Raw genomic sequence first — 15611 nt, forward strand, 5'->3', positions numbered from 1 at the left:
CTTAAAAATCACTCTTGTGAACTTTCTTAAGAGTGATTTTACGTAGTCGTTACATGTCCCGTGTCAGAGGATTTTTATCACAACCCTGATACCTAAAGGAGACTTCTCTAAATGTCGGTAGGTTGTGAGGTGGATGACCAAGCGTATTATTGATTATATATATAATTGAGCCGCCAAATCCCCTGACATAGCTCATGTAACGACTACATACTTACATCAGTAAGTAGTAACCGGGGCCAACGGCTTAACGTGCCTTCCGAAGCACGGCTCATCTTACTTTCGGACAATCAGGTGATCAGCCTGTAATGTCTTAACCAAACTAGGGATCACAAAGTGATTTTTTTGATATGTCTCCACCGGGATTCGAACCCGGGGCCTCCGGATCGTGAGCCTAACGCTCAAACCACTGGACCACAAAGGCCGTTTTGCACCATTGTCGTAACATAACATAAACAGCCTATACATATACGTGCCACTGCTGGGCACAGACCTCCCCTCAATCAACCGGAGGGGGTATGGAGCATACTCCACCACGCTGCCCCAATGCGGGTTGGTGGACGTGTTTTTTTACGGCTAACAGCTGGGACCAACGGCTTAACGTGCCCTCCGAACGTGCACGGAATCATCTTACTTTAATCAAAACATTGCATATAGGTACGTCAGTGTGTAAAGTCAGCCACGATGTGCTATGTACAGGTTAGGGTTTACCTAGGGCTCTTACCTATTCAAGTACGAAGTAACCAACTCCTGTATTCTGAAGTAGGCTTTGCTCTCGCGTCGTGAAACTTGTATTTATCTTGTACTTGTTTTCTTGGTGCCTTCTGAAGTATAGTGCAAATATGGGTAAGTATTGTGGGTAATAAAAAAAACTACCCACATTATGCGAATATATAGCACCTATAACTGCTACACGTTAACCTTTGTCGATCGGTAGTGGAGATGCCAATTTTTAGAAAGGAGTCTGGACATATTTTAAAAAATAAGCTTACGACTCCATCGACTGTGTCTGTATTGAGATAGCCCTCTATTGGGATAGGTACAATTAGAGGTACATCTAACGCAATAACGCAAATGAACTAAGTACCCACACTTCACCGGACACTTCATACAAAAAAAAAAAAATGAAACATGAAAAATGTTTTTATTACCAGAAAACAATACAAATTGGCACATAAAATAGGATGAGTACTTATATTAAAAATAAATCCAAATGAACAGAGGTTCCCAAACTAGGCGGAGCCTGTATCTTGGGAAACCGTAAAAAATGGGTACATGTGATATTGGCGCATAGTTTGCCAAAGGAAACTTAAAATTAAACTTACATCTAAGTATTAGAGCGAAGGGTGTGTGTTAAGTAGCAATATGAATGTGTGAGTATACGAGTTTAGTGTATGCCAGTGTAATACCTCTTTTTACTCAGACACCACACATTGACGTTATCATACACGCGCATCTGTGTGTGTGACGTCTGACGCCATACGATTCAAGTCTAAACTATGTTCGAGGGTTGGGGGGGATGAGGTAAACCTAGCTCAGACGCTGGTGGGGAGCTGTTGCCGTTCTATACGTAATTTATTAATACAAAGTTGCCTGTGGCTTATCTCTAAGTAAGTAATGTTAATTTATGTTTGCTGAATAAATAGTGTTCTTCTGCTATATGTATATGTCGAAGATCAAATGTCAAATGTGTTTATTTTGATTCTTGAAAACGCCAAGCGATGCGCTTGGGTAAAATCAAAGAGGTGTGACAACTGTCATGTGTCATGTGGTTGTATGTCGATTCAACTGACAATAGGATTGGGTAGCTTTTATGATTAAAAATGGCAACACCAAGTGTCAGTTAAATTATTGTTTTTTTTAAAAGAAGGGATTATTATTAAGGAAAGCAGCGAACGTGTCACATCTCTTTGGGAATACCGCGTTTTCCATCGATTCGAATCCTAGTGATCAATAATATTTTCTAACCCTTTTTTGTTAACAACGAATACACAGCGATTTTATTTACACGTATCGACGTTTATTTTGAAATCACGCAACCATGAGCGACGATAGTGAAGATGGCGTTCGAGACGACCCACCGACATATACATATATGAATACATATAAATATCCTACTGCTATATACGTCCTACTGCTGGGCACAAGCCTCCCCTCAATCAATCGGCGTATGGAGCATACTCCTACACTCTTTCATGTAAATGTATACTTATATCTGTATATAACCGTCAAGTTTTAAATAACAAAAACAGTCCCGGCTAAGATTAACCATCCCTTTAACATCAGCTGACATAACCAGGAAGGAGTTTCGACATCAAAATAAAATTATTCCAAGATGACTTATTGATGGCAAAGTTAACGGGCTATATGATAAGTTGTTCGCAGCGAAGCGAGCGGAGCGTAATTTCGGAGCGAGGGAAGCAAAATGTGTACGTTAAATATCTCATCGGATTCAATTTGTGGCGAGCGCCCGTTGTAGAGTAGACGGTACAGTATTTCCAAGCTGGGAATTATTTATGGAGATTTCTTGTAAAAATGTTGCTTATGGCTTCTTAGTACGCTGTGTATTTTGCTCTGTGGCTCCTGGTAAGTAGAGAGAAAAAATAAAAAATATATATTAATAAGGTCAATAGAATAGAAGAGAGATAATGATAAATCTTCTTCTATCGAGTGGGCAGTGAGATGAATTACCAACCTCGTCAACCCTGGTGTCTAGGTTATTATTGAGCCGCCAAAGCCCCTGACATGGCTCATGTAACGACTACTTACTATTGATAAATACTTAGAAATTGTTTATTATAAAAGGACGCCACACACAAAACCAAGACAATAACATAATTAATATTATAAGAAATCTATTCTTTGTCTATCGTGTGGGTTGTGATGTGGATTACCAACCTCATCAACCTCATCAAATCTATTGAGAGTTCTTTAATCCTGTCACGATATAAATACCACTGAACAATCATTTAATCTTAAGATTGTATCTCTTTTCCAGTCCAAAATAACAACAACATTGTACGTAGTACTACTATATTTAAAAAATATATCAAATACTATATTCCAGCTGAAGCTCTCTAGTTGTCCTTAGCAAGCTATAATAGAATTACAATGACTTGCAAAACTAAGGACTAGGTAACATAACAGAAACAGCTTATACACGTCCCACTGCTGGGCACAGGCCTCCCCTCAATCAACCGGAGGGGCTACTACTAAGTACTAAATACACTTTTGATTATTTAAAATAAAAATCGTGCATCTACATAATTAGATTGCCGGTGGGGAAGTATCACAAAAATTACTTTGTCCTGATTGTCCGAAAGTAAGATGATCCGTCCTTCGGAAAACACGTTAAGCCGTTGGTCCCAGTTACTACTGCTGACTGATGTTAGTGAACAGTCGTTAGATGAGCCATGTCAGGGCTTTTGGCGGGTCAATAATAAACCTGACACCATGGTTGACGAGGTTGGTAATCTATGTCACTACCCATATGATAGAAGAAGATGTGAGCTCGCCTAGAAAATTGATCAAATCATCGATTATTATTGTATCGATTTTAACCGACGATAATATTATAAGATTTAGTAACCATTTTTTAATTTATTGAAATGGTATCACTGACTCACTGTGTTATTATTTTTGGTTTGCACCACCACCAACAACAACTTTATATACTTACGGTGAAAAATTTTAAAAATAGTTTAGTTCGTCTGTATTGTCTGCAAGTGTTTAATATAATAATAAAGTGATTAATCTTACGATTGGCTTTTCTTTTAAAAAGAAGATTATATCTTGTGTACTTAAAGAGTTATTATAATTTTAAAAGTGTAGTAAGTACTTAGTTTTGCAAGGCAATGTCGCCCGGCACCAGTTTGATAAAGGATAAGTTTAAACTCACCTTCACTGCGTGATGGATGGGTTCCGTAGTAAATGATGGTGTTATTTTCTTAGGCCACCGAATCCGTAGCCATCCGTTATGGCAGTGTTTCTCAAAGTGGGCGATAACGTCCCCCTGTGACTGTTATACCCCATTAAAATTGATTTTTAATAAAAGATTTGAATGGCTTGGTCTTAAGCAGCGATGTGGTCTAAGGTGGAGTACACAAACTCAAATAGTGTCTATACAATCTTGAAAATCCCCAAATTATATGTACCGAGCTTCTTTATAATGACAGCAGAAATTATAAAGTGCTTATTATGATACAGTTATATTAGGATTATGTATCCTAATACGCTTTTTGTCAGCTATCATTGCAAACAAGATATTTTTAATAGCATAAAGAGGTGCATTTAAAACTGATACTGATATATTGCTCGCCTATATATGTCCCATTGCTAGACACAGCCCCTAGGATCAATCGGCAACTACGTATAAAAAATCATCGCATGTTAAGTAGATAAAATTTAGGAGCTCTAGATTTGTATTGCTTATTTTGTAATTTATTGTTCTTATGTTTATTTTTTAATGTTTTTGAATTGTTACTGTGGCGTCCTTTAATAATAAATACTTTATTTTTTTCTTTTTTACATCAAAGCGGGCGGTGAGTGAAATAAGTTTGAGAACCTGTGGGCTATAGCAACCTATTTGTCGCCATGCTGATCGATTTTCAATAACTCGACGATGCAAGAGCTGAAATTGTTTTCTGAAAGGTGATGTTGCTATGGCTTTGTTTTCTAAAATAATAATAGTGTTCTTAGAAAGAAGGTGGGAAAATTTGTTTGCTGGTAAATCCTGGGTGGTACTGGGTAAAAAATTGACAAAGTTGAAACGAGTGTATTGTTCACCATTACAGAAAAAAGTATTACAGTATTGCCATACCACAATAATTAATGATTTTAAAACTTAAATGTTGAGCATGCCAACAGTATTTTAATTTACATTTTTGCAACTAAAAATAAGTGTTTTTTTTTATCTTATTACTGTTTATAAATAATCTCTATTAATACTTTAACTTTTTGCACTCACAGTGTGATAAGAAAGGAAGAAAAGAATATTATAAGACCCCACAACAATAAAATCCGTACTTCCGTGTTCCGTGGGTTGTGAGGTAGAGACCTCACAACCCACACGACAGAAGAAGAATAATGCAATATCATCAAAAAATAAACATATACAAATTAATAACATAACAGCCTTCGCGGCATGGCAACCAAGCCGCGCTTAGCGTGCTGGCAGACCCTGCAGGGACATAAAAAAATATTGGTCGAAATAGTCATATGGCGATGGTGGTCGTGGTGGTCATAGGGGCAGCTAATTGGCTGGAAGAGGCATCATACAGACATAACTTTCGTGTCCAAAAAGACAGAGAAACTCTTATAATCCTGCATTCAAATCTTATTACTTTCTTATCCATCAAAGTATACATACTTTCATTTGTTACATAATTTAAATAAAGTCAACTGGTAGATAACATATTTTGTAATTCGGTTCGATAAAAGAACATTTGTCACTTATCACATGATATATTATTATATCGGATTTATCAGATATAATAGTATGCACGCGAAGTAGATAACACATCGGTGTTACTATGTGCAATCAATTACAGATCGAGATAGTAGGTAGGTAAGTGTAATTTTTCATCATCATCATCATCAGCCGTACGACGCCCACTGCTGGGCATAGGCCTCCCCCAAGGATCTCCACGACGATCGGTCCCACGCTGCCCGCATCCAACGGCTTCCCGCGACCTTCACCAGATCGTCGGTCCACCTTGTAGTGGGCCTACCCACTGAGCGTCGTCCGACACGTGGTCGCCATTTCAGAACCCTTCCGCCCCAGCGGCCATCGGTTCTCTTCGCTATGTGTCCTGCCCACTGCCACTTCAGCTTTGCAATTCTCCGAACTATGTCGGTGACTTTAGTTCTCCTGCGGATCTCCTCATTAATTTTTAGGAAAAGCTAAATTCAAATTTCCCTTACTAGGTTACAGCGATATTGTAACCATAGATAAAGGAATAATACTACGTATAAAACGGCAACTCTCCGCTCCCCACAAGCGACTTTAGTCTTCAAGTTTTATGTGCGTCAGACGTCACACACACAGATGCGCGTGTACGATAACGTCAATGTGCAGTGGCTGTGTTAAACGAGAGTGTTTCTATTTTTTATATATAATACAAACGAATGCTAATTTACATATTGGTCTATCAGTAATAGGATTTATCGTGTGTCAGAATTAAAATTCAGAAATAAATACTTTATTGATGTAAAACATGGAGGAGCTCGGTGGCGCAGCGGTTAACGCGCTCGGTCTGCGATTGTTGAAGTTAAGCAACTTTCGCAAAGGCCGGTCATAGGATGGGTGACCACAAAAAAAAAAGTTTTCATCTCGAACTCCTCCGTGCTTCGGAAGGCACGTTAAGCCGTTGGTCCCGGCTGCATTAGCAGTCGTTAATAACCACCAATCCGCACTGGGCCCGCGTGGTGGTTTAAGGCCCGATCTCCCTATCCATCCATAGGGAAGGCCCGTGCCCCAGCAGTGGGGACGTTAATGGGCTGATGATGATGATGATGATGATGAAAAACAACAACACTGGTTAAGTAGTGCTTATTTCTGAGATCAAATTCTAGTACAAGATAAATGTGTACTAGGTTTAAGATAAACTATGAAATTCAGATAACTAAATAAAGACAGATCTACGTATAGAACTTAAGGAATATTTTTCTATTTATCTTATTTATGAATTTGAATCAAGAAAAACGTCACAGTGTGCTTTTTCATTCAAATTCTATAGTAATTTCATGTTATGACGTTTAGTAAAAAGTAACCGATTTAAACTAGCCTATTGATGAACATGGAAATTAGCATTTGTTTCTATTCGGAAACGCAATGATTGCCAAGAGACGTTAAGAAAACAGAGCGATTGTTAATTCCTACGTAAATCACTAGCTTTTTAAAGTGAATAAGACACACAGTTTTCCCTCTTTCTCTGTTCAGTATAGATCACTACAACAGATGTAGTTAAAATGTAAAAATCAGTACATTTCCCCCTGCGAGTAAATTGTAAGGGATTTTTTATGATTCTCGTCAATGCCTATCATCATCAAACATTAACGACCTCTGTGGTCCAGTGGTCGAGCGTTGTGCTCACAATCCGGAAGTTCCGAGTTCGAATCCCGGTGGGGACAAAACACAAAAATCACTTTGTGATCCCTTGTTTGATTAGGACATTACAGACTGATCACCTGATTGTCCAAAACTTCGGAAGGCACGTTAAGCCGTCAGTCGCAGTTATTACTAGTCGTTACATGAGTCATGTCAGGGGTCTATGGCGGCTCAATAATAACCCTGACAGCAGGGTTGATGGGGTTGGTAATACATCTCACAACCCACACGATGGGAGAGATCATCAAAAATACCTATGCGAACCAGCAGCGACTCCCAGGAGGCCCCTGATTACGCGTACGTAGGCTCAACGCATGTCTATGAATAAATAATGCATCGTTATTTATATTTCAAACAAACAACTGCTTAACTCGACAGCTATCAAAACTTCTTTACTGAATAAATGCATTTTTAAAGAACGGGGCGTTGTGGGGTTCCTTAACGAATTTTGTGCGTGATAATAAAATGTTACGTTCGATGCGCTGTGATTGGTAGATAGTTTGGCCATCAAACTTGAAGTTATAGATTCGGTTCCTGATTGAGTCAATTTAGGACACGAACTTTTTTGTATGGTCCTCTGCCTCTGTGGTCTTCTAATTCGTGCGTTAAACTCTAGGTCTGAAGGTTCGATTTCCGTAATTGTAATTTGGGATACATCTCTTGTGTGTATCGGACTTTGCCTGCTGAATCACTTTACATACATACATATTCATGCTTATTTCCCACCGGGGTAAGCAGAGACTACAGAATTATGTTTTTATTCAAAAAATTAAAATGATAGGTACTTACTATTGCGTTTTCTCTTTAATTCACACAATAAATAATGTCAAAAAATAGGTACAAAATGTGGACTTATCTCTAAAAGAGATCGCTTCCAGTCAACCCCGCATGGTGTAAGAGGTCAATAAAACTGGGATGGCAAAAATTGTACAAATAAAAGAAACCCCACCGGGGTAAGCAGAGACTATGGAATTCCATTTTCTTCGATCCTGACACACTTCTCTTGCTTCTGCCATATTCATCAATCATTTCATACGTGCACGCCGGTTCAGAGTACATCGTTCTGTAATATACATAATGCATTATATATTAGGCATTTATTGTACAGGTAGACGTTAAGTAAGCCACGGCAAGCACCCTTGACAATTCTATAATAACTCTGACACTTTGAGGAGAGAGAAAATATTTCCCCCTAAAATTCGTTATCTAAAATGAAGATAATAAAAGTAGAAACATGACTCTTGACTTGGCGTTGTGCGGACGACGTTCTGATGAAATGTCTTTCGTGTCGCTTCGTAACTTTTCGCCAAGTTATTTGCGGGACCGAAGTGAGTTTGCTCAATTCCTTTACGGATATGATCCATAAGGATCCGGGCATAATTACTGGCTTCCTCCTCTTAAGCCGTCGGCAAATACTTTTGAAATGGGTTACTTTATCCCGCGCCTAAATAGCCTTGCCCTTACACCACATTCCTTATACCTCTATAAGAGCTTATACTAACCCTTCAAATCTAAAGAATCCCATAAGACTTTATGGGAACGTATGGGACCGGTTGTGAACTAAGATATTATATAAATATCATCATCAACTCCCTAGTATTATCCCGTTTTTCACAGCGTCCGCTTACTCGTACCTAACCTGAAGATTTGACAGGGCCGGTTTTTTACAGAAGCCACTGTCTGACCTTCCAACCTGCGAAGGGAAAACCAGCCCAATACAGGTTAGGTCACATACCTCCGAATGCATTTCTCGGGAATGTGGGTTTCCTCACGATGTTTTCCTTCACCGTTGAGCACGTGATCATCATTTATGATCCAAACATCCAAATCCAATCCAAAAACAATTCGACAATAATTGTTAGATATTATAAAGATATTATAATAATATAAATATATTGTTTCTAACAGTTACTTTATATTTTTTTCGTTTTCTTTACAAAGTTTTCCCTTTTACCTCGATTGAACCGGTGTAGGACCAACCACGGAAAGTCGAACCATCACCTACATAAATGGGGCTTAAAGGAGTCGCCATACTGTGAATGTGGTCACCCGGATCAAACTCTATCTCACATAGTGAACGAGTGCCCTCTACACCGGTTTCCAGGTGGCATAGCCCAGCTGCATTGTGTGACGGATGCGGCAGAGACTTGGTTGAGGGAGCTTTAACTAGATATGTGAGCGAACAAGACAGGAAAGGACATCTTTTTTTGCCATACGCAACAATAATAATAAACACCTCTGAAACTATTTTGTCAATTCCGAGGTTTTGTTAACAAAAATCTCTTCCGAATGTAATTTTTCAAAAAAGCTGTTATATGGTTTTCACTATAAGGCGTCGAGTTATATTTATGTGTTCGTTGAGTATGATTGTGAACATGATATTCGGTCGTCGAACTCCCCCGAGGTTTGGTGTCTGTTTCAGTATATCACCGGTTTTCCACTTGATATATGAATACGATAGCTTCGTGCCACTTTAGATATTTTTGTAGGTAAACTTCGTCACTATCGCGACACAAGCCAAATTGCTAGTTTCCCCGGAAACTACATGTTGTTTTACGTATATTTAAAAATAAAGAAAGAAAGAAAGAAACATTTATTATTTAGGACACCACAGACACGGATTACATATATGTATATACATTATAATGACATCACAGCAGAGGTCAACGCACACACGAAATATAATAAACGAATTTAAATTATTAATTTATTTTAAATGCAGTTTTCACTAACAAAGTTTGTCGACCATTATAGACGGCCTCCGTGGTCCAGTGGTTTGAGCGTTGGGTTCACCGGAGGTTCCGGGTTCAAATCTCGGTGGGGACACATCACAAAAATCACTTTGTGATCCCTAGTTTGGTTAGGGCATTACAGGCTGATCACCTGATTGTTCGAAAGTAAGATGATCCGTGCTTTAGAAGGAACGTTAAGCCGTTGGTGCCGGTTACTACTTACTGATGTAAGTTAGTAGTCGTTATAGGAGCCATGTCAGGGGCTTTTGGCGACTCAATAGTAATCCTAACACCAGGGATAATAATATCCAACCCACACGACAGAAGAAGAAGAAGGCGATATAGCTCACCTATCACGTTCGTCTAACAGAAAGCGCGGTGAGGTGTGGTTACGTAGCTCGTCTTACGATGAATGTACCTCTGCATTAAGTTAAGAAACTTTACTGCTCAAATGATCTTTAAAAAGTTTAGTTATGACTATTTTGTTTTTTTATTAACACATTACAATAGTCGTTTCTATTTTGGTTGTTTTTTGTTTTTAGTCAGAATTTTTGGTATTCTCGTAAGGTTCAGTTCTTCAGACTTAGTAGTACTTAAACGTTGGAAATTGGACTTTAATAGGATTTTTGGCTATGTGAACTATACATAGCTGTATCCTGTCGTTAAATCACCCACAATATCCGTTGTGCGAAAACCTCCACTTACGAAAAAAGGCGTGGTTGATACAGGGATACATATTACCTCCCTCGATCCGAAGGTGTCCTCACCCTACACAAACACCACCTCATTTGTCATTCGCCTCTGGCCCTACATTTAATTTTCGACACCGCAGTCTCTAAAGCCCACTGCACAATGTTACCAAACAAACTTTCCGGGGAAAAAAGTGACTGAAATTTATTACTGGATGCTTGCGAAATACTAGGACGAAGTTTTGAATGCACCGCATTTGTCAAAGGTCGTACGCTGGTCTTCATCATCATCAATTTAAGAGCCACGTTCTTGTCGGTGCAGCATTCCATGCTACTTTTTAGGGAAAAATAGGGCAGTGGTTTCCCTCTTGCCTTCCGCCCCGCAGTACTCTGTCTGACGCAAGTGGGATGGCTCTCAGAGTAGTCTATTACAAAGCTGTACTAGGACTCCTGTCCTCCGCCTCTGAATAGTACTGACAGTTACTGCTGTCCTCTGTCAGGTTCCAGATTACAGTCCCTTTGACTTGCCCCTTCCGTCCTGCATTGCCGTACCGATGGCTCCCATCTCCGCTTCTGCAACCATTGAGGTCTTCACCCGTATCCCTGGGCAAGTCTGGGCAAGGCAATCAACAGTGGCTGCAAGCACTAGTAACTTGCAGCCACTGTTAATACGAAATCTTGAAATGGATATGATGAATCTTATTGTGACAAGCAGGGCTTAGATGCGCAATGTGATAAAATTATCGATCGGTTCAATAAATTTTGTCGAAATCGATAAGTTTGTTTTTTCCCTAACATGCGTGCCACGTCATTTTGATCGTATTTTGACAGCACGACATGATTTATTTAGGTGCGACGGATACTTCCCTTGATATTAACTCAGAATCGTGGTCTGAATCATCCCCCTCAGTATTCGTTACGATGTCGCTAACACCCTGTATATGGCTCGTATATTAACTTATTTTTCATTCTGCATAGAGATAGATGTAAGTAGGTACAAAAATTAATTGTTTATTTTTTCAGATTTATATTTGTTTGTTTGTTTTTATATTTGTTTTTTTTTTTGATGATGATGATATAATATTTAAATACAGCTTAATTATTAGAGTGCACATCTCTGAACCGGTGTGCGTGTATGAAACGATTGATGAATGTGGAGGAAGCATGAGAAGTGTGTCAGGATCAAAACAAATGGAATTCCATAGTCTCAGCTTAACTCGGTGGGAAATAGGCGTGACTTTATGTACTGTTTTTGAAAGGAAATTTCAATTTAATATGTTCAATTTCGTCACCGGGTTCAAACTTGAAGAAACAGTAGTAAACTTGCTTACTTGTAAGTACAGTTAAATGTGACTTTAACTACATAAGCTAATGTTCATTTTAACATGTTATTAGCACCTCAAACTGCTCATCGGACTGACGGCATAGAATAAGGAATACTACGTATAGAACGGCAACTTTCCGCTCCCCACCAGCGGCTGAGCTAGGATTACCTCACCCCCCTCGGTTTTAATTAAGTCTTAAATCGTAATGGGCGTCAGACGTCACACACACAGATGCGCGTGTACGATAACGTCAATATGTCTGTGTAAAACGAGGTGTTTTGTATGAAGTGTCCGGGGTGTGCTGACGGATAAAAGTTCCCCAACCAACTTTTCTTACTCTCCACCGCGCATTAAGATTTATTGAAGAATATAAAAATAGAATATTTGATTCCAATTATTGACTAGACAATTTTATAGGTAAACCTATAAAGTCTGCTATAGGTTTCGTTATTAAAGTAAATACGACATAAAATTTGGGAAAACATCCCGTTAATGAAGAATCTCTAATATCTATTGGGAGTGTCTGTCCTCATTCCTTTGTACGAGACTCGAGACAAACTGTCGCTCCGAAAGGGAATTGAAATGAAACCACAGACGAATACGGCGACGCTGGGAATATTCCCAAACATAACAAACAAACATACGGCCTGTGAGAGCCGGAAGCTGCGACTAAACACATCCCAGACAGGACGGCGCATTCCACAGGCCCTTCACTACGACGACAGATGAGTTTGACAGCGGCTCGAACGATCGCGTATTTGAATGAATAGTCGAGTCCCATTCAGCCACTAATTAGGCTAGACGAACTACATAAGGGCTGTTTTGACATTGCTGGTCTTCTTATCGTGTGGGTTGTGAGTTGGAATACCAGCCTCATCAACCCTGGAGCCAGGGTTATTATTAAACCGCCAAACGCCCCTGACATGGCTCATGTAACGACTACTTACATCAGTAAATAGTAACCGGGACCAACGGCTTAACGTGCCATCCGAAGCACAGATCATCTTACTTTCGGACAATCAGGTGATCAGCCTGTAATGTCCTAACCAAACTAGGGATCACAAAGAGATTTTTGTGATATGTCCCCACCGGGGTTCGAACCCGGAGCCTCCGGATCGTGAGCCGAACGCTCAGGCACTGAACCACGGAGGCCGTTACGGTGCTGGTGTTTCCGAGGTTTTCGGGACAGGAATTTGGTTAGATTTAGACGTGGAAAATGTCCGTTTAATACAACACAATACAAAGTTCGTATAAGTTTAGGCTGATAATCTGAATATTATCAGTAAGACTCACAAGTCCGACTATACAATGTAAATAATTTACATGGCTGTCATTTCTTTGGTAATACCGATATAATCAACAATTTAATTCCTAGCCTGGGGGACCAAGGCTGCTGCCTGCACTTGCACTGGCGGGAAACCCACCCTTGTTATAAAAAGCTTATCACGAATCCACCCGGCATAGTTACTGAACAAAATTGGATCCGATAAAAAGTTTCTGCCATTTTTTTGTGACTCGTAAAAAGATATCGCCTTTGCCTCCGGCTGATGTCATTGAATTTTCAACAGCGATTTGAGGAGATTGTTGTTACTCGACGAACTAGAAAACACTATAGGAGAAAGCACAGTCATAAATTTTCGCGGGATTGCACTTGGGACAAAGATCGGGGACGATCAGTCCGCAAATGGGTCCGTTATGGTACGAAACGGGTACCCTATTTTGCCTCGCGTTATCTGTTTGCCTATCTGGCGACAAAAATAAAATTTTCGAAGACAACAGAACTTTCTGCGGAATTCGGATAGTTTCGAAGTCGTTTACTAAGGCACGTAGGATGTCGGGCGACGGCTGTGTGTAGATAGGGTGTGTTCTATAAGTACTCCTGTTAGAGGTGAGAATGTTTGTTTCGTCCACGGAACCGTCTCGAGGGTGCTTGTCGCAATCTATTTGCCGTGAGTTAGAAAGCCCTCCTAAAAACTAATTTTGACGGCTTCCCTGATAAAACCTTGAACCCTGAAATTTGGTGCCTTTCCTTAGAGACTCTATTTCAAGGTAGATTTTATTGTACTTGATTTCGTGAATTTATAGCTCGCTAATATTTCGTTGCCAAATATTTCTTAGTTTTAGCCTTGACTATAAAAGCCTTATCCACTTTAGTAAATTCGTAGTCATAAATTTCCGTTATTTCAAAATTAATTATTTTAGCAGCGAATTTGGTATTTCTTTTTCCTATATTTTTATATAGGGTCCAATATATCACTAAGAAACCTTAACGATGTTTTTTTTCCTACATTACGCAACATAAGAAAGATTTATTCACAATTTATTATTACTGCGACAGACCCAAATCTGAGTGTAAAAAAATAGATTTATCCCCCGCCATTATCATAATTCAGACTAGGGATACAGATGACGTAGTACATTAAATATATTCGGGACATATTGTCAGAGGAATTATGTAAAACCCGAGTCCGAGTAATTTGCTAATGGGGATTCGAATGGAGGCGCATAAGTTATGGAAATTTGCAAGTCGTAAGACGCGACAGCAGGCTGGGAATTAGATATTTTTGGAAAACAAAGAGATTCTTTGACAGAACTCACTAAATATTGTATTTCTGCTTCTTGAAGATTTATTAAATGCTTCGAAACGTTAATATCTTTTGATGTCATACTAGGGAGTTGGGGCCACGTCTTCATTATTAGACTCGCGTCTGCAGAATATCAAGTGTCTCTAAAACTCAAGTAACTGCGGTATTATTTTCAAATGATATTTGAGTTTTAAGTGTTCCATTTTATAGTATTTCATATATTTTATGCCGCAGTTTAAAGACAGCGCGGGTCAAAGAGACCCTGGGTACAATCCTGGCTGCGACCTCTTTTATTTCATGAGTAATATTGCTGCAATCGTCGTGAAACAAAGGCGAGCTTCGGAAAGACGGCGAACGTCTCGAGCCTTTGTCTTTCAGAGAATCTCTGGCATGTGATTTTGTCTAGCTTCCGAAATGAAGGGCGAGATGTTTTTCAATTCTTGTTGCAGCTCCCAAGAGAAAAGGCTTTCATAAAACTTCACGGATTTTAAAAATATTTTCTCTCCTAAATCACAGTAATGGATTGAAATGTTACGCTGTAGCGAGTAAAACCGCTACGAAACTATTTAAATTCCTTAAAAGATTTAAGAAAATTTATTATATGGATTCATTTATGAATAACAAACTATTGTGCCAAGTTTCAGGAGTAACGGACGATTAAGTGTGTGTTTTTAATTGATAAAACTGTTTGTGTACTTTGTAATACAAATCCAGAGGCTTATAAACAATGCTGTGTCTATTTTTAAAATACGTTGTTTATCTTATCGCTCCGAATGCATTTAAAACGTGTTCATATTTACAATTCATGTATGCAGTCAACACGGTGTATTCGTATTTTCTGACACAGTAATAAATAAAGACATATTTTAGTATTCAACTATAATTTTCATATTTCTCTAACAGATACCCATCGCTCTTGAACGAGATAACGACCTCGCGTGATCGTTGGGCGTAATTACTGAGTTTACATGTGCTTTCTCTTAACGTTTCTGGTTTAATTCTATTTGTTTCAATACTGTTATTTATCACATCGTTTTCAAAACATTTAGCTTTTGCTGCCTTATATTCAATGTTATTATTTGTTCCAGGTATTGCATCATTCTTGTTAAGTGCAAGATTTGTAAGTCGAACACTGAATAAACTTAATACGCTGTAAGTAATGTCTCTTGTTAAGA

At 39.0% G+C, this 15611-nt stretch overlaps 2 protein-coding genes across 3 annotated transcripts in view; both read left to right on the plus strand.

Moving 5' to 3' along the window:
* The window catches only part of LOC126371488 (blood vessel epicardial substance-like), a 242854-nt gene that overhangs the window by 185546 nt on the left and 41697 nt on the right, over positions 1–15611 (plus strand). The window lies entirely within an intron of this gene.
* Positions 1–15611, plus strand: part of LOC126371526 (max dimerization protein 4-like) — a 405754-nt gene that overhangs the window by 100249 nt on the left and 289894 nt on the right. The gene's annotated exons all lie outside the window — the stretch shown is intronic.

Source organism: Pectinophora gossypiella, chromosome 12 (genome assembly GCF_024362695.1).
Source record: "Pectinophora gossypiella chromosome 12, ilPecGoss1.1, whole genome shotgun sequence".
Classification (NCBI taxonomy): Eukaryota; Metazoa; Arthropoda; class Insecta; order Lepidoptera; family Gelechiidae; genus Pectinophora; species Pectinophora gossypiella.